This window comes from Microtus pennsylvanicus, chromosome 10 (assembly GCF_037038515.1).
Source record: "Microtus pennsylvanicus isolate mMicPen1 chromosome 10, mMicPen1.hap1, whole genome shotgun sequence".
Classification (NCBI taxonomy): Eukaryota; Metazoa; Chordata; class Mammalia; order Rodentia; family Cricetidae; genus Microtus; species Microtus pennsylvanicus.
In genome coordinates, this window is record NC_134588.1 from 15,533,448 (window position 1) to 15,554,332 (window position 20,885).

A 20,885-nucleotide genomic window follows, 5' to 3' on the forward strand; every position below is an offset into this window, starting at 1 on the left:
CCATGCTGCAGTGGGCGCTTCAGGGATGAAGCTGCCTTTGAGTCACCTGCTCTTGACAGTGACCCCTGATTCATACTCTTGTAAACAACCTCAGGAAACACTTGTTCATCAAACTAGACTTAGGTAGAATCCTATAATTGGTACTCTCTCTGGGATGAATAGACATTTGTTTACATCTTCCTGGAAAAAGCCACACAGCAAGAGCTGGTAAGCACAATGGTGAAACACACACCTGTTCCTACTTGAATGAGCTTTTTATACTTAGACATTGGCTCAATCACATTAGCAGGACTGGGGAATCAAAACAAAAAGTTAGGACTGAGGCTGTGGCTCAGTAGAGTATGTGTTTAGCATGTGGGAAGCCCCTAAGTTTGATCCCCATCACTGCTACACAAAGTCAATTAACTTGTAGTTTCTCCTCAGCTTCTCCATCTGTGAAATGGGAAACACTTCTATTTAGGAAATTATTCACGGGTGCGCAAGCATAAACTGTACATATACGCACGTGTATGAGTATGCAAGTATGCATGTCTGAATGTGTGTATACAAACATGGACTTTTGTGTGGATGTGTGTGTGTGTGTTTGGATGCACATACAAGTGTACACACGCATGTGCAGGCCAGAGGCCAACTTCAGGTGTCATTCCTCAGGATGCCATCCATGAGAGTCTCACTTTTACCTGTAACATGCCAAGTAGGCTGGGCTGGCTGGCCACTGGGGCTTAAGGATGTGCTGTCTTTGCCTCCCCAGCATGGGGATTTTAAGATAAATGGGTTCTGGGGCTTCACTCTGAGCCTTGCGTTTATCTGGGAAGCAGTTCACTGAATGAGACCCAGCCCCAGATGTATACTCTTTACATTTGTAAATAACAGCATTTGAATGTGTGTGTGTGTGCATGTGCACGCACATGAACACACGCCTTTCATGGTGTCAATGTCTTTAATCCAAGTACTCAGGAGGCCAAGGTAGGCATCTCTCTCTGAGTTTAAGGTCAGCCTGGTCTACATAGGGGATTTCAGGCCAGCCAAGGCTACCTAGTGAGACCCAGTCTCTTTATATGATATATGCTTACATATGTGATATGTGAGCATATATGATATACACATGATGCCTATATATACACATAATGAATATGCATAAATACTACTCTGGCTGATGTTTCAGTGTCCTGGGGTCACCATCATCTCTCCCTTCAAGAGGCAGGGGCAGGAGCTTATGTCAAGGGCAGGTGGTGGTGGCCCCCAGGGCACCAATGTATTTGAACATCAAGGACTTTATGAAAAGGAAAAATTTGCAGGGCGGTGGTGGCGCATGCCTTTAATCCCAGCACTCGGGAGGCAGAGGCAGGTGGATCTCTGTGAGTTTGAGACCAGCCTGGTCTACAAAGCTAGTTCCAGGACAGGCTCCAAAGCCACAGAGAAACCTTGTCTCGAAAAACCAAAAAAAAAAAAAAAAAAAAAGAAAAAAAGAAAAAAGAAAAAAAAAAGAAAAGGAAAAATTTAAGGTTGAAGTCAGTCTAAAAGGAAATCATAAATTCTGAGCGGATTGGCTAAATGAGAATGGATTGCCTTGATCTGGCCAGAGGGAAATTTAGGAGTTAGCACGGCAATTACAGCACTCTCAGAGTTATAGGGTGCACCGGAGAGTCTTTAACCAATGCCCTGTAGCCGGAAGAGTAATTCACCAGCCGTGGCTGTATGTCTAAAGGGAAGACTGGTTCAAGACCAAGCAGTTTTTTCTCCCAAATTAAAAAGCAATTTGCATCTTTAAATCACAAGCAGCCCAGTTCTCTCTCGAACTATGCAAATCTTATTCTATGTGCACACAGACTGAGACAACAGTTAAAGGAAAGAAGTCGTGGGAGAGACGCCTGAGTGGGTCAAAGCATTGTAAAGAGGCTAAAAAAGAGCCTAGAAAGTTAAGGGGAAGCCGGGCAGCCTAGAAAGACAACTAGGTGACCCATCAGCGTGAGATGACTGCCTTGATTGTGTGAACAGTTAGGTGTTTCTTAGGCCGGCTTTGCTCTGCTGGGTGAAGGCTTGCGTGCTGTGTCTCCACTGGCGCTCTGTGGCTCCCCTGGGTGAAGGGTGGTATGCTGTTTCTCTGCTAGGTGAAGGCTGGCGCACTGTGTCTCCTCTGGGTGAAGGCTGGCGCACTGTGTCTCCTCTGGGTGAAGGCTGGCGAGGTATGCCTCTGGTGGGTGAAGGGTGGTGCGCTGTGTCTCCTCTGGGTGAAGGCTGGCGCTGTGTCTCCTCTGGGTGAAGGCTGGCGCACTGTGTCTCCTCTGGGTGAAGGCTGGCGAGGTATGCCTCTGGTGGGTGAAGGGTGGTGCGCTGTGTCTCCTCTGGGTGAAGGCTGGCGAGGTATGCCTCTGCCGGGTGAAGGCTGGCGCACTGTGCCTCTGCCGGGTGAAGGCTGGCGCACTGTGGCTCTGCCGGGTGAAGGCTGGCGTGCTGTGTCTCCTCTGGGCGAAGGCTGGCGCTGTGTCTCCTCTGGGTGAAGGCTGGCGCACTGTGCCTCTGCCGGGTGAAGGCTGGCGCACTGTGGCTCTGCCGGGTGAAGGCTGGCGCACTGTGGCTCTGCCGGGTGAAGGCTGGCGCGCTGTGTCTCCTCTGGGTGAAGGCTGGCGCTGTGTCTCCTCTGGGTGAAGGCTGGCGCTGTGTCTCCTCTGGGTGAAGGCTGGCGCTGTGTCTCCTCTGGGTGAAGGCTGGCGCACTGTGGCTCTGCCGGGTGAAGGCTGGCGCACTGTGGCTCTGCCGGGTGAAGGCTGGCGCACTGTGGCTCTGCCGGGTGAAGGCTGGCGCACTGTGCCTCTGCCGGGTGAAGGCTGGTGTGCTGTGTCTCCTCTGGGTGAAGGCTGGTGCTGTGTCTCCTCTGGGTGAAGGCTGGCGCACTGTGGCTCTGCCGGGTGAAGGCTGGCGCGCTGTGGCTCTACTCATGTGTCACCTTTGGCCACTGGGCTACGTTGTCAACGAAACTCTTCTTTGGGGTGTCTACTTGCCTGTTATGGAAAATATCCAGCTGGTTTCTTCTTGTTCACCAACCACCTGTGACTAATCAAAAGGATGAAGAGAGGCCTTGGAAACCAAATCATGGGCTGGGGCAGTGGCTCGGTCGGTGCAGTACCTGCCGGGCACATAAGGACCTACTGGCCGTTGGAGTGTGCTCTTAGTCGGGACAGGTGGCTTCTTAGGGCTCACTGGCCAGCTGGCCTAGCCTGCTTGGTGAGTTCCAGGCCAGTGAGAGACCCTGTCTCAAAAGATAAGGTGCACAGTGCCTTTAAAGCAACAGGTCCCTAGGTCTCTACATGCACACACAGACATGTTATCTTGCATGTTGGCGTGTGCTCAGTTCACTTTCTTCATTTTATGTAGTCTGGGATTCCAGCCCAAGGCACAGTGCCACCCATATTTAGGGTGGGTCTTCCCCACTTAGTTAAACCTTCCTGGAAACACCCTCAAAGGCACACACAGAGGTATGTTTCCATGGTGATTCTACCTCTTATAAGGTTGATACCACGTGTACATGTCTTGCTAGAAGAACGCAGGCAAATGAGAGCAAGAAATCTCTTTCCTGTCATGTTAAATTCGCCACTTGTAATTTTGAAGCATTAACAGGGCAGCCTAGGGACATCTCCTGAACTACCAGGCTGCAGTAGCCCATGTCTCCAGAATAAGGTGGCTGTCGGTGTGGCCTGCACCCCGGTCCTCACGGGAAAGACTAGTGTTTGTGCAAGGAGACTCTGTCCCCTGTGATTTACTGTAGGGAGTTTCGGGGAGCCTGCACCCGGCCCTAATGTGAAAGACTAGTGTTTGTGTAAGGAGACTCTGTCCCCTGTGATTCACTGTAGGGAGTTTCAAGGAGCCTGCACTGGGCCCTCATGAGAAAAACTAGTGTTTGTGGAAGGAGACTCTGTCCCCTGCGATTCACTGTAGGGAGTTCTGGGGAGCCTGGTGTCACCACATTCACCAATGACAAGGACACACATCAGTTGAAAAGGTTCATTGCCCTGGGCCTAACCACTGTAAGGAAGAGGGCATGGCACCCTTAGAGGCTACCTGCAAAGGAGGAGGTGGGGACACCATCTGGTGCCAGCAACAGGAAGCTCATGATGCCTGCTACCAGGCTTCACACCTTTGGGTGTCACCGTCTTGAGACCTGCAGATAACACACTAAAGGGGCTTGTGCTCAAGGAGCCTGGAACAAGTCCTTCAGCCAGCCAGCATCAGAGTCTCCTGAAATCAACAAGATTCTGAAGGCCCAGGCTCCAGTTCTCTGGGTCGACACCCCTCACTACACCCCCACCTGGAGCAAGGACAGCAGCTCTGAGTCTGAGTCTGAGCCCTTAGAAGTCTCTTTAATCTCATGATGGAGCAGAGGGTCTGCGAGCAACAGGAAAGGGAGAAATATGGGCAGAAGCCCATGGTGGCTCAGGAGCCTTTTGTAAACATCTCCATAAACCCTAGAGGGCCTTGGGTGCCATGTGGGACTTTAGAGAATTGTGAGAAGGAACCCAGGACCCACATGAATGCAGTCTGGACCTCAATGCCCTTCTTCAACAGAGTCCCCAGCCCTGGTTGACGTTAGGGATCCAGGCCTGCTTTCTTGTTCTGGGCTGGGTTTCAGCTGGGCAAATAGACCTGGTATGGGTGATAATGGCTGGCTTTCTTAGAGCAGTTATGAGCTGCATAAGGTAACTCAACAGGATGGGTTTGTCTTCAGGCCTAGCACTCTGGGTAAGAGCAGGGCAGGGCTTCTAAACTTACAGAAAGAACTGGGAATGATCTTAAACCCATGCTTTGTCAATCCGGGCACTCTGCGCTCAGGAGTATGCCAAGAAAGAACAGCAAGATCTTAGGAGTCAAGAGTCTGAGTCAACATCTGAATTCTCTCACTTCCAAGTTGTGTGCGATCAGGCAAGTTCACTCAGTCCATGCCCCATGCTCAGGAACGCAGGTGTCACAAGGCTGTCACAAGTGCAGCCCGTGCAGCGATGCCAACTGGAGACGTGGAGGAGTTCAGGCCCGTGTGCGTCTAGTCTTTATGGGCTGTGTGACCTTCGTACGGTGCATAACCTTTCTGAACCTGCTTTTCACCAGCTTATAAATGAACGGAAGGGTGCTCTATCCCACGGGTGTGAAGCTTGAGCAGAATCAGCCGTTTGAAATACACAACACAGTGTCGAGAATTCTACAAGGAACTAAAAACATTTTTCCATTTGAGATAATATGATTGCATCATTTCTCCCTTCCCTTTCCTCCTTCCAAACCCTGCCATATGCTCTTCCCTGCTTGTTTTCCATGACCTCTTTTTTCATTATTGTTACATGCATATATATATATACATACATATATATGCATATATATATTCCTAAATACAACCTGCTCAGTCTGTATAATGCTATTTACACGTATATTTAAAGAGCTAACCATCTAGTATTGGAGAACCAATTGATGTGCTCCTCCCTGGCGGGGGGACTATTTATCCCACTCTAATGTTCTTTAGATGCCTGCAGTTCTCTGTATGGGGTTGAGGCTTTATGGACACCCTCCTGTCTGCTTCGGCATGTCTAATGTTGTCCTTGTTCTGCTCATGTTTAGGCATAAAGACATTTTTTAAAGGGTAACGTCTCCTGTATCACAAGCTGGTTTTGAGCTCTATGTATAGTTGAGAATGACCTTTAACTTCTGATCCTCCTGGCTCTGCCTCCCTGGGGTTTTAGGCATGCTTCACCACGCCTGGTTTATGTGGTGCTAGGCATGGGTTCCACGGCTTCGTGCCTGTTAGACAAGCACCGTACCCATCCAGCTGTCTCCGTCCCAAGCCCCAAATCTTAGAATGTTTTCTTCCTTTCCCTCTTCAGTCACTGCTGGAATTGCAAGCATGCTCGGCAAGCGCTCCATTGGGAATGCTAGGGGACAGCTTGTGGGAGTTGGTTCTCTATACTGTGTAGTACCTGGGGACTGTACTGAGGTCAACAGTCTCGGTGACAAGCACCTTTACCCGCTAGCCCAATTGCTGGCCCACATTTTTTTTTTTTTAAAGAAGGCTCTTCCCGTGCCTGCAAGTTGCGGAGGCTCAGAATTCTCCATCCAGCTTTTAGCTGTGTCCCCCGCGGCTCCTGCGGTCTCCTGCCTTGACAGCGCACAGCTCATCAATCCTCCTCTCCACTAACTGCTCCGGTCATATTAATCTTCCATGTTCCCTCTCATCTCTGAGCCTTTGCTCCTGTCAGGTGCGACTGAAGGTTCCCCCCCTTTCTGCCAAACCAGGATGAGCACCCTTTTCACGAGCCTTTGTCAAGTGAGAACGCCATTCTTCACAGTGAGAGGTAGCAGAAAAGAGGCAGAAGGACAAAGCCAGGAACCAGCTTTCCATATTCATATCCGTGCCGTCGGAAGAGGGGGAAGCCACTTCGAAATTAGAAATGAACAATGCGTCAATTTAGAATCAATAGGAAATGAACCCACGCGGGCAGCTCACAACTAGGGACAGGGGTGGGGGGGACAGTCGATAAACATATGAAAGAGGCTTGTCCCAGCTTGTCACTCACACAGCTTCATAGCGACGTGCCTTTTCCGTAAGTTTATTGGCAAAATAATGATGACAGTGCTCAGTGGGTCAGGGGAGCGTGAGGCGACGCCATGGGGTGCTGCTAATGGGCTGTCAGTCAAGGGAGCCTCTCTGGGGGTGCTGTGGCAATATTTACCAAATAGCACTTATTTTCAGTTTTTAAATTCTATTTTGTTTACTTTTTGCAGTTCAGGGAATTAAACCCAAGGCTTTGCATAAGCAAGGCAAACACCCTCCACTGAGCTACACTGACAGCCAGCCTGCAGGCCTTCCTGCCTTCATCCCTTCCTCCTCTTCTCTTCTCTTCTCTTCTCTTCTCTTCTCTTCTCTTCTCTTCTCTTCTCTTCTCTTCTCTTCTCTTCTCTTCTCTCTCTCTCTCTGTTTCTGTCTCCCTCTCTCTCTGTCTCTCTTTCTCTCTGTCTCTGTCTATCTCTGTCTCTCTCTCTCTCTCTCTCTCTTGTGTGTGTTTGTGTATGTATGTCCTGAGACAGGGGTCTTACTAGGTAGCCCAGGCTAGCCTGGAATTTGTGATTCTCCCTGCCTCAGCCTCTGAAGGCTGGGAGTACGGATTTGTCAGCACGCCCTGTTCATGAGGTGTTCTGTTTCTGCCTCCACAGTGCTGAGGTTATAAGTGCTCACCACAAACCTTGTTCTCACGTAGGTTCTGAGACTTGAACTCAGGTCCTTTCAAGGTCAGCACTTTACCAACAGAGCCATCTCCCAGCCCCAAAGGGCTGTCGGTTACTGATGGACTTTAGGCTTGCCATGATGTCACCTGAACGTCAGGTACAGGGACATGCAGTCCATGCCTCCACTTAGGCACTGTCCTAAGTGGCGACGTGACGAGCTGGATTCTGAGCAGATGACGGCATGTGCCTGTGTGTGAGGAGAGCACATCTGCTGTGACTCATTGCTGCTCTTCGTGGAGTCTGAGCTTGTGAACAAAGCAAGGGAGCAGGCCAAGGCCGGCCTCTCTCAGTCCATCCCATTGCATGGCTTTCATTTTCTCCCTGCATGAGAATCTCTTCATGGAGTCTGAGCTTGTGAATAAAGCAAGGGAGCAGGCCAAGGCCGGCCTCTCTCAGTCCATCCCATTGCATGCCTTTCATTTTCTCCCTGCATGAGAATCTCTTCATGGAGTCTGAGCTTGTGAATAAAGCAAGGGAGCAGGCCAAGGCCGGCCTCTCTCAGTCCATCCCATTGCATGCCTTTCATTTTCTCCCTGCATGAGAATCTCTTCATGGAGTCTGAGCTTGTGAATAAAGCAAGGGAGCAGGCCAAGGCCGGCCTCTCTCAGTCCATCCCATTGCATGGCTTTCATTTTCTCCCTGCATGAGAATCTCTTCATGGAGTCTGAGCTTGTGAATAAAGCAAGGGAGCAGGCCAAGGCCGGCCTCTCTCAGTCCATTCCATTGCATGGCTTTCATTTTCTCCCTGCATGAGAATCTCTTCATGGAGTCTGAGCTTGTGAATAAAGCAAGGGAGCAGGCCAAGGCCGGCCTCTCTCAGTCCATCCCATTGCATGGCTTTCATTTTCTCCCTGCATGAGAATCACTTTTTAAATAAAGGAATTTGGCCTTCTGAGCCTTTATGTAGTCCCACCCCACTGCATTCACTATTTTTCACATCATGATGACTAGATGCCTGACACAAAGTGACCCAACGAAGGCAGGGTCTATTTGGGTTCACCTTCCAGGGTACAGCCATCAGGGTGGGGAAGGTGTGACTCGGGTGTGAAGCAGCTGATCACACTCACAGCTACAGTGGGTAGACAGAGAACAATGAAGGCTGTTGCTCAGTTCGCTTTCTCCTTTATAGGTAATCCAGGACCCCAGCTCACGGGATGGAGCTGCCTGTATTCAGAGAGAGTCTCCACCCTCAGTCAACCTGATCTAGAAACTCTCCCACAGACATGCCTGCAGATTCTAAATCCTATCAAGTTGGTTATCAAGATTAATAATCACACCAGAATGCCTGAAAACACTGCTTAGATTCTCTTCCACCTGGACCTCTCCTCCTAGGTGCCCAAGGGCCATCCATCCATCCATCTGTTCAACAAACCAGGGAAGGCAGTAGTGAAGGGCAGGCCCTGGGAGGCAGAGCTCGGTGTCCCTGGATTGGGAGAACATTTACTGGAGTTCATATCTCTCAAGAACTTCTGGTTCACACCCAGGCATGTTCAACCCATGACCCATAGGCCACACACCTCAGGATAGATATGAATACAGCTCAACACAAGGCTGAAATGTACTTAAGATGCTATGAGATTGCATTCTTATGGTTTTGTAACTTGATGGCATGGTCCTTGAGCGTGAGCTCTGCAAACAGCAGTGTTAAGTGGTCATTGTCAAAAGGTTGGACACACCTGCAAATGCAGACCCTTGAACATGGGTGTCCACACTCTGCTTGGCCCTGAGCTGGTGGAAGGAACCATGACGTCCAATTTAGGCTTTGGAGAACTCCAACTACAGAGGATCACAGAGATGTCAAGGGCTCTCCTGGACAGGCTGGAGTGGGTTAGGCTGAGAGGGGTCAGAGGTCTGGATTGAGACAGTGGCTTCTGGGAATGAGAAATGATCTCAGCAGAATCTGGTCACAGAACCAGAAGCACTGGAGGGAGAAGGAGGAGCCTTTGGTTTCCCACCCGACTTTTCAGGAATGGAGCATCTTCAAAGAAAAGAGTACATGTGTGGATGGGGAGCAAGAAATGGTCCCAGCTTGGGGGCTTGAAGGTGTGTGTGAGAGGGGAGTGGCATTCGGAGGATGGTGAGGCCACAACGCTAGGCAGGGTGGACAGTGTTCAGTTACAGTAATGGTACTAGAAGCATCAGTAGTGCTAGGGCCCACCCAGGGCTCAGCTCCAGGCTGCATGAACACAGACAATGATCTGTTTCTGTTTCGATGACACCAGCAGGAAACACCAGTCTTTGCACAGTATCACCTGGGTACAAAGTCTTAATGAGGAGTTGTCTAGATTTGGGTGCCTAGAGGCATGTGGAGGATTGTCATGATTGCTGACTGAGGTGGGATGACACCCTGAATGTGGAGGCCACTATTTCTTTTTTTAATTTATTTTTTTTAAAAGGAAAGCAAACTATCTTTTTTTTTTTCATTATACATACAAATCCAAGTTCCCACTCCCTCCCTTCCTCCCATTCCCTCCACATACCCTCTCTCCCCATCCACCCACCTACAGAGAGGGAAAGGCACATTGCTTTGAGGAAGGTCCAAGGCCCTCCCTACTATATATAGGCGGAGCAAGGTATCCATCCAAAGAGAATAGGATCCCAAAAAGTCAGTACAAGCAGTAGGGATAAATCCTGGTGCCATTGTCAGTGGCCCCTCAGTCTGCCCCAGCCATGCAACTGTCAACCACATTCAGAGGAACTAGTTTGTACCTACGCTTGTTCCTTCCCAGTATGGCTGGAGTTGGTGAGCTCCCATTAGCTCAGGTAAGATGTTTCAGTGGGTGAATGCATCATGGTCTTGACCTCTTTACTCATATTCTCATTCCTCCTACTCTTCAGCTGGACCTTGGGCGCTCAGTCCAATGCTCTGATGCGGGTCTCTGCCTCTGTATCCATCAATTGCTGGATGAAGGGTCTATGGTAATATTTAAGATATTTATCAGTCTGGCTACAGGGCTAGGCCAGTTTGGGCCCCCTCTCCTTTATTGCTTAGGGTCTTAGCTGGGATCATCCTTGTGGATTCCAGGGAATTCCTCTAGAGCTCCCTCAATCAAGATATCTCTTTCCTTGGTCTCATCTCTGTCCTTCCTCCATCAAGACTATCCTGTTCCCTCAAGTTTCTTCTCCTGCCTCCCCTTCTCCCCTCCTCTCCCTCTTCCCTCACTTCTCCCCCACTCCCATGCTCCCCATTTTGTCAGTTGATCTTGCCTGTTTTGACTTTCCAGGGGAGGCCACCATTTTATGGATTGGGCCCTGGACTGTGTCAGAAGAGAAATCTAGCTGAGTCTGAGAAAGCAAGCAGGCAACATGGCTCATTCATTCTGCCCTTGACTGTGGCTCCAGGGTGACCAGCCTCCTGCCTCTGACACTCACCTGCAATGATGGGCTGTAGCCAGGAATTGTAAGCAAACCCCCTTCTTCCCCAAGTTGTATCTGTTCCTATTACAGCAACAAAAATAAAACCAGAGCAGCAAAAGGCTCTTTTTAATGCAAGCTTTACTTAAGAATAAGAAAACACATGCTTTGTTTATTTTTCCTTTCGTCCTCTCTCCTGTCTTTGAGGGGAAGCAAAGCTTGGGGAGGCGACCCATCCTCCTCCTGGCACCACCCCTGCTGGGGGACAAAGGGAGCAGTGAAGAGAGAGGGTAACTGCCCAGCAGGTCAGTTAGTCTAGGGTTGTAACCCGCCTGGCAGGTCAGTTATTCCAGGGTCCCAAAGAGGCGCTATCTGAAAAGACATGGGCGGGAAAGAGGAACGAGGCCAAGCAAAATTCTCTTGCCAAAGCCTCCGTTTATTAGCGTAATGGCAGCAGTTTATATAGCCCTTGGATGAGGAATTTGGCTTGGGATGGGGGCAGGGGACAGGGGCATGGGATCTTGCCGGGGCAGCAATGGTCACGAGTCGACACTTGGTCATGAGTCGGTCACGAGGTCACGAGTCGACACACATAGTGTTCTCTGTGCAAGCGGAATCGTTCCTTTTGTGATTCCAACCACAAACAGTTCTCTAGATAGTTGGAATGTGGGGCAGATTCCGCTAACAGATAGCTCTCAAGACAGTTGGGTGTAGGGTGGGCTCTGCCAACAAACAGTTCTCAATACAGCTGGGGTGTGGGGCTCTTTGCAAACATCCCCAGGACAATGGTCCCTGCAATACTTTTTGGGAAAATGGCTCCTGACAAGAGAGGAGGTGAAGAGATGTCATTCTGATGGGGCAGAAGAGAGGAAGGAACCAAAGAGGAAGCCGGGGCCAGGAAGCAAATGAATCCAAGACAGGAGCAGAAGATCAAGGAGAATATGTTTCAGAATGCATTGTGAGTCTATAAACTTTGTTGGGTGTGGTGTTGGGAGAGATGGCTCAGCTGCTAAAGTGCTTGCTGCACAAGTGTGAGGACCTGAGTTCGATCCCCAGGACCCATGTAAACATGTCAGGCATGGTGGCACATGCTTATCCTGTGACCCTGGGAAGCTGGAGACAGGTGGATCCCTGGGGCTTGCTGGTCAGCTAGTCTATCCAAATGTCAGGCCCCAGTTTCAGTGAAAGGCTCTGACTCAAAAAAAAAAAAATTAAACCCAGCCTGATGGCTTAGCAGGTAAAGGCACAAGTCTGATGAACGGAATTTAATACCCAGAACCCACAGAAAGTTGGAAGGAGAGAATTGACTCCACAAAGTTGACCTTTAACTTAAACATGCAGCCAGTGGCATGTGCACACCCATCTTAAATACACACATTTATTATTAATGATTACTATTTAATAATTTATTCATTAACTTCATCGATATTTTTATTAGTATAATTTTACTATTTATTAATAATAAATGAAAGAAAGAAGTGGAAGATGATTGAAGATACTTGACGTCAGCCTCAGGTTTCCACAGGTGTCCACCGTTTTCTGTCAACTTGATATAGTTTAGAGTCATCTGGGAAGAAGGGTCCTCAGTTGAGAAAATGCCTCCGTCAGACTGGTGTGCAAGCAAGTCTGTGGTGCATTTTTCTGATTAATGAGTGACGCGTGAGAGTCTCATCCACTGTGGGCATGCCGCCCCTGGGGGTCCCATCCACTGTGGGCATGCCGCCCCTGGGGGTCCCATCCACTGTGGGCATGCCGCCCCTGGGGGTCCCATCCACTGTGGGCATGCCGCCCTTGGGAGTCCCATCCACTCTGGGCATGCCGCCGCTGGGGGTCCCATCCACTGTGGGCATGCCGCCGCTGGGGGTCCCATCCACTGTGGGCATGCCGCCCCTGGGGGTCCCATCCACTGTGGGCATGCCGCACCTGGGGGTCCCATCCACTGTGGGCATGCAGCACCTGGGGCAGGTAGTCCCCCAGCAAACTGAGTGCGCCACAGAGAGCAAGCCATGCAACAGTGTTCCTTGAAGTCTCTGCTGCAGTTTCTTCAGGTTCCTGCCATGAGTTTCTGTGCTGACTTCTCGTTATTATGGACTCCATGATCTTGATCATGGTGTTTATCACAGAAGCAGAAAGCAAGCTAGGACACCCATGCATACACGTGTGCACACACACACCTTATTTTCTTTTAAAGGGACAATGGCTAAGTGTCGATCACTTTCCATTTCTTTTTCTATCCATTTACTTCATCTATCAATCAATCTACAGCTAAATCTATGTTTTAACCATCTAGCTAGGTTCCTACCTACCTATATGGAGTTCGCCTATTGCTCTATTTGTCTGTTGATCTATTGATGTGTATGTCATCAACTATTGATCTACTGATGTGTATGCATCAACTATTAATTTATTATGTCTATCATCTCCATCTGTCTACCATCCTCTGTCTGTCTTCACTTGGCGGCATGCTTGCCCAGCATAAGGCATTGTGTTTGAACCTGAAGACAATGCTCGGAGCAACTTACGTTTTATTCAAGTGAAAACTGCACTGAAGTTATAAAAATTTAAGTAACAGCTTAACCCTGAAGCCACAAAGGAAAAGAAAAATACATTTGATTGCATTTTTAAAAAAAGGCAAAAGCTGCAGTAAAGTTGGGAAGAGAGCTTGGAGACAAAGGGTAAAGGTGTCTGCTGAAGACAAACAACGGCCAATTTCTTTCATTTATGTTGAATGAGTCATTGAGAAAAATACTCTGGATGAGCAGGTGTGAACAGGAAACTAACTTGATGAAAGCTAGTAGGAAAACATCTTGAGCCCAACACATAATCAGAAACACATATTCTAAACAACAGTGAGGCTTTTTTTTTTAGTCACTGATGGACAAATGAGCCTGCTGGGTCTTACTTCCAAGGCCTGGGGACAGGATGCCCTCTGCTGTGGGAGCCAGTGATACCATCTTTGTTGTTGTTTTAGGCAGGGTCTCTCTCTCTCTAGCTACGGCTGTTCTGGAACTCACTATGTAGACCAGACTGGACTCAAACCTGCAGAAATCCACCTGCTGCTGCCTCCTGAGTGTTGGGATGAAAGGTGTGTACTACCACTCCTGGCAATACCACCTTTTCGGAAGGTGATTTGGGAGCAGGTTAGCCCTTCAAATCCACATTCCACTCAATCCAGCACAGCCCCATCCCCAGCAGTGAGACCCCAGGTGTGTCTGCACACATATTCCAGACTGTGCAATGACAGTCATAACGGCGTGACTACAACTTCAGTGACCACACCAACTCAGTACCTCCAGCAAGGACTCTGCCACATCTTTATTTGGGAGTGCCATGTGACCACTGAGGGACACAGCTCTTCTGAGTACCACATGCTTAGCGTTATACACACATATGTTAAGGAAAAGCTGATATTCCATCTGGATTATCCCAAAGCATTTTGGGCAAGTGTAATGCTCTTGGCAGGAATGAAGCTAGTCTAAACAGGCATTTGTGCCCCTCCTTTTGGCTATCAGACAATAGAGACAATGTACCCCTAGAAAATAGAATTTCTTCCCCAAGAAACTTGTGCTGGGAGAAGGACAGGCTGAAGCCTGGTGCCAGCCAGAGGGAGAACTTGTCACCTTGCAGCACAGACTGATGGCCAGACCACACCCTGACCAGGACTGCTTAGCTATGAATAACTCTTACCCTCTATTTAAACATTTTCAATTTATTTTATTGTATGTATTTGAGTGCTATACTTGCATATATGTCTGTGTACTATGTGCTCGCATGGTGACCTAGGAAATGAGAAGAGACTGATGTAATCCCTGGACCTGGAGGTATGGACTTTGTGAGCCACCATGTAGGTGATGGGAATCAAACCTGGGTCCTCTGCAAGAGTAACAAGTGCTCTTAACCACTGAGCCATCTCTCTAAACCAACTCAGGCATACTAAGTTGAGGCAGTACCAAGTCTCTTCCTCTGTATCAAGGCTAAGCAAGTATCTTACCATAGGGAATTGGCTCCAAAAAGCCAGTTCATGCACCCAGGATAAGTCCTGGTCCCACTGCCAGAGATCTGCTCAACAGATTAATCATGTAACTGTCACTCACATTCAGAGGTGTTGTAATAGGAGCGGCGGGGCTGCGTCCCCAGCACCCCGGCCGCCCACATGGCTAGCTTATGCCCCGAAATAATTACACAGACACTGTATTCTTTTAAACACTGCTTGGCCCATTAGCTCTAGCCCTTACTGGCTAATTCTGATATCCCGATCAACCCATTTCTAATAAACTGTAGCACCGGTCTTACTGGGAAAGATTTAGCATGTCCGACCTGACAGCTTGCTTCATCGCATGCGTCTGCCCAGGAGAGGGGAGCATGGCGTCTCTGCTCCAGAGAGCAGAGCTGTCGAGTCTGAGCTCACTTCCTCTTCCTCCCAGCATTCTGTTCTGTTTACTCCTCCCACCTATGTTTTAACCTATGAGGCCAAGCAGTTTCTTTATTACTTAACCAATGACCTTCCTCCATCACAGAGGGTTTAGCTCAGTCCCATGCAGGTTCCCAGATGTCAGTTCAGAGTTTTTGAGCTCCCACTAGCTCGGGTCAACTGTCTCCATGGTTTTCCCAATCATGATTTTGTCACCCCCCCCCCCCCCCCTTTGCTCATACGATTCCTCCTCCTTCTATTCAACTGAGCTCCAGGAGCTCAGCCCAGTGCTTGGCTGTGGATCACTGCATCTGCTTCCATCAGTTACTGGATGTAGGTCTAACTCAATTCTTTCCCTCTGTTTAAACCTAAATCTCATGTCAGGACCCAGAATATTGGCTTGGGAGTCACTGGGCCTCTTTTTTCCTCTTCCCCCACGTGGCCACGAGCAGTGAGCCTCTCTCTTTTCTCTGCTGTTCCCTCCCACTTGAATGTTTCCTTGGCCTGTTGCGGATGGTGGTCCAGCCTGGCTTGTTAGGACTGCAGGGCCCAGGCTCTGCCCCTGACAGCTCTGGTCACAGGGGGGATGAGTGTGAAACTAGTACCTTTATGGCCAGAGGCACACAGGAAGGGTGATAAGCGGCACAGAAACACGCATTTGAGTTAACACTTGTCTTTGTTGGTTTGTTTCTTTTATTTTGAGACAACGTCTCACGTGCCACAGGCTGACCTCAAAGTCACCGTGTGTGTAGGAGATAACCTTGAACTTCTAATACTCTTGCCTCCAGCTCCAGAGTGCTGGGATTATAGGCACGCTCCACCACGTCTGGTTTATGTAGTGCTGGGGGTTCAACCATGTTTCATGCATGCTAGGAAAGTATCCTGGTAGTTTTGTGTCAACTTGACACAAGCTAGAGTCATCTGAAAGGAGGGAGTCTCAGTTGAGAAAATGTCTCCATTGGCATTTTCTTAATTAGTGGTTGATGGGACAGGGCCCAGCCCATGGTGGGTGATGCCATCCTGGACTGGTGGTTCTGGGTTCTATATGAAAGCAGGCTAAGCCGTAAAAGCCAAGCCATCTCTGTCCTGCCTCTGCAGAGAGTTCTCTGGTTTGTGATTCAAACAGCTCTGCTCCTGGGCCACTGGCCTGTATGCCATCAATCAGTCCTGACCCCTCCCCCCAGCTCTGGGCATGGAGGGCCCTCCATCCTCTGCGTCTTACTCATTTACTATCCTTTCCCTCTTAACCCCCCCCCCCCCCCGTGGCTTCAGTAGCCTTTGGGGTTGGAACAGAGAGAAGAGGAAAAGCTTCTTGTGTTTCCTTTTCCTGTGTCCTTGGACAACACCATTCTGGATTGAACTAAAATCTTCATGCCAATTGTACCAAGAGCCTTTTGAAGATCTGGATGGCTCAAGCCTTATCTTCCTACTCTGGGTCAAACACCTGTCACACGGCATGGTCTGGTAGAATGTGCTAGGTGTGATCTGTTGAAACACAAACCGGAAACACAGGAGAGCCTGAGGAGAAAAGTAGAGGGATGGGCGGACTTGTGAAGCTGGGGACTCATGAGGACAGAGGCTGTGAGGGTGTTAGATAGGGAAAGGGGCAACTGCACTTTCTCTCCTCAGAACAACTGCTGCCTCTAGCCGCCCTGAGGCAGGGGCACTTCCTGTCCTCTGGGCACCACAGCCCCACTTCCAGATGCAGTTGCCTCAAGAAAGTGTGGCTGCTGGCCTCTCCTGGCTCTCCTCATCCTTCTGCCAGCACCCAGGAGGTCTGGCCAGGGAGTTCTCCATCACAGCCCATGAGAGATAGGAAGCTCTTTTCTGGATGTGAGGGTCTTGGCCAACATTTCTTCTCTCCTTGACCATCTCTGGGGTGGTTTCCTTGGAGAAAGCAAAGGTGTCCTCAGAAGCCATCCTTACCCAGAATCAGTCTGTTATAATTAGATGTATTATATGCAAAATTATGCAGAAGTGGGTTGGGGCTGTAGTTCAGTTTGTAGAGTATCTGCCTAGGACACACAAAACCCTGAGTTCCACTCCCAGTACCACATAAAATGACCATGGTGGTGTTTGCCTGTAATCTCAGCACTTGGGATCAGAAGTGCAAGTTTGCTGCTTAGGCTAGAGATCCTGTCTCAAAAAAAAAATATTTTTTTTAATATGTATAAAGGTGTAACTACCCATAAAGTTGAGAAATTTGCGGGAGGAAAGGGCGATGGTTTCTTGCATCTGTTTCTCAAGAGGTCCTCAGCCGGAGTCAGCTGGGACCTGGAGACAGTGTTGCTGCTTTGCCATGAGCCGGCTTTTTCCTCCTATCGGGGCATCTTGGCTATCTCTGCTTGGAATCCCCCCTGTCTACCCTCCCCCTCCCCGCCCCAGGTCCCAACCCTAACAAAAAGACCTAGTCCAACCCTTTCTCCTGGGAGGAGGCTGGCTGGGAAGGAAAGGCAGCAGGGTGCCACCAGGAGCCAAGTTTGAGCAGCAGGGATTAGAGCTGGACCGTGACTGGCTGGGTCTAGCAGTCTCTTGTCAACCACTTAGAGAAGTTATCTCTTCCAGCCCAGTGTTCTTACCTCTCTGAGCTTCGGTTTTGTTGAGGCTGTAGAATCTCATAGGATAATTCTGAGGAATTCGTGTGTGTGAAAAAGCCCTGGTCACTGTCGGTGCTTAATAATAAATGGAAATTTTCTTCGCTGCCCTTTGCTATGCCATCTGTTCGTGTAACAGTAGAAACTGGGGAGAAGGGGGTTAAAGAGGGAGTTTGTGGAAAGCCTTGCTTGGAGAGATGTAAGGGTGTCTTTCTTCCAGGGTAGCAGACCCACAGCCCGACAGTGCCCGCACAAAAGCCCTTGCGGGGATCTAGCCTCTCCTCTCCAGGTTAGAAGCCCGCAGGGTGCTCAGTGGGGAGACCTAGGTCAGTGCCTGGAGGCTGTACGCGGCCTGCAGCGCCCCCTCGTGCTGGGAGAGTGAAGGCAGGCGACTTTTGCTTCCTCGCTGCAGAAAGAAACCTAGGGAGGAGAACATCAGGCTCCGGTGACATTTGAGGAAGCCATAGTCTGTTGCCTCGCGGGGCCCAGCGAGGGAGATGGAAAGAAATAGAAATAAGGTACTGATTAAATTCAGTGAGGGACCCTTAGGGTGGACCCCAATCTGTCCTCTGTCACTGATGTATCAGGGCTCAGGGACTTAAGGTTTGATCTGGACAGGTAGGTAGGGAATGGACCATGTGCCCAAAGAGGTTGAGAGAGCAGGCAGGACATGAAGGTGCAGCCAGGAATCTTCTCCAGGACACATGTCACCATGGCAACCCTGTAAGGCCACACCCTGCCTCTTCCTCTCCTCAGCTGTACAGTGGTACCCTCAGCATCTTCCTTGCAGGATCCTCTGCACGCTGAAGGAGACAGCCTGAGCCCGACTACTGACTACTGACATTTCCAATCAAGACAGTGGAGAGTACACCCTCCCCCTGGCACCTGTCCCTCCCCATCTGCAGTGCTGCTGCCCTTGGCTCTTGTCCTTTGAGAACACAACACAATCAGAGAACTCCCTAGTCCCAGCACCAGATCCACCAGATTCTGCATCTTTATTCACAGTTTTGCCCTTGCTCTCTCCAATTGCTGAGAACCTTTGGCCTTCTAAGGCTTTCTCAGGACTCTGCTCCTAAGAACTGATGTCCTGTCTCCTTAGCAATTGAGCCTCCCTCATACCCATCCACACACAAACAAAACTTACTTGTTATAAAATGCCATGCCCTCCGGACACCCACCTCTTTATCTGCTGCAACCCATCTCTGCTCCTCCCCCAAGGATTTTCAAGCCCTCATCTTCCTCCCCTCCTTTGAGGGTCCTATCATCAAGCATACACAGGAGACCCAGAGGAATCAGGACTGGGAATCTGTGCTTAGGATTGGTAGGATTCTAGCCTTTGCAATGACCCATACTATACTGTTAGGAGTTCACTTGAACTAATAATATTTTTCTACATATAAGTACATACATTTCTCTTTATAAGCATATATATTGTGCTTATAAATATCAAAGCAGCCAACTAAAGAATCATGACAAAGTATTTTAGAATGGAAGAGGGCTAGGTTTGGAGGCCACACCATTAATTCTAGCACCAGGGAGGCAGAAGCAGGCAGGTTTTTGTGAGTTTGAGGCCAGCCTAGTCTACACAGCAAGTTCCAGGTCAGCCAGGGTCACATACATTTTTCTAACGTGTGTTTGTGTTCATGTGTGTGTGTGTGTGTGTGCGCGCGCGCACGTGCGTGCACGCGGTGTAAGCACATGTATACACCATGTGTATACAGGTGCACTTTCCCATGCTGGTCTACACAGAGGCCAGAGGCTGATATGGGGATGTCATTTCTCAGTCATTCTCCATCTCATTTTGAGACAGAGTCTGTCAGTGAACCAGAAGCTCATTGTTCTGACTAGACTGCTGACCATGGAGTTTCAGAGAGCCTCTTGTCTCTATCTCCTCCACCCTAGCTCTGGGATGCTGGGTGGTTCACATCACCATTCCTGTCTTTTCTTTTGACACAGATCCCCCCCCCATACATGTAGATACTGTAAACAATCCATACACACACACACACACACACACACACACACACACACACACACACACACACACACTGTGTGCACCACTTAAGAAGAGGGTGCACCACAGTTACAGTTTCTGCTCTAGGCATACTGAGGTAGCAACAAAGTTGTTCCATTGTGGGTAGCCTCTTGTCTCAAGCTCAGAGGACAGGGGGAGCTCTGGGGAGCAGGGCTGGTGGCTACACCTCCTCAGACTAGAGAAAGTAAGTTCTAATTCAGGGAAAGTAGCAATTTAAACATGAGAAAGACCAATAGGGCCCCAAGAAAGACCAATAATCCCCCCCCTCGTAAAACACAGCTACACTGTATCTGTCTTCTGATGGTAGTGGTTGGTATTTGAAGAAACTTTTCCCCCTGAGACAGGGTCTCCTTTGTCACAGGTTGGCTTTGATCTTGTTATACAGTCAAGGAGGTCTTCAAACTTCTGACCCTCCTGTCTCTACCTCCAGAGTGCTGAGATTACAGTCAAGTCCCACCGAGCACAATTTATGCAACATTGGGGACTGAACCCAGAGCCTTGTGCATGTTAGCCAAGCACTCTACCAACTGAGCCACGTCCCCAGCTTTCCACCTAGCTTCCTAGACCTTGGGCAATACCTGCTACCTCTTCCAACATCAGCACCAAAGATTATTTTAATGTCAATTTTCCTAATTTTACATGTATGTATATATTGTTAGCATTTCTTCTACAGTAAATAAGGATAAAAACATACACATACATGTGTATATAGTTACTACCCTATATGCTTTTTAAAAGATTTATTTTATATATATGTATATACACACACACACATATATATATGGGTGTTTTGCTTGTTTATGTCTGTGAATCACATGTGTGCAATACACACAAAGTCCAAAAGAGGGTGTTGGAATCCCCTGGAACTGAAGTTAAAGACAGTTGTGAACCACCATGTGGGAGCTGGGATGGAACCTGGGACCTCTGAGAGAGCATTAAGTGCTCTTAATCATTGAACCAACTCCCCAGCCCCCTGTACCTCTTTTTCCTGTGTGAATTGGTGATTTATATTCTTGGGGCATGGCCTCTTTTCTCTCTGATTACCCCATTACAAAGGGGAACGGAAAAGTGTTTGGACAAATCCATGCATATGAGCATCTGCCTGTTGCTACAGACCTAGCATAACTTCATCAGGTGAGTTCTGTTTGTGTATGATATTAGCGAAGATCTCTGGGCACTATTTCACTCATTAGAAGAAATGCAAATCTCCTGGATGCTTTTGGAGTCC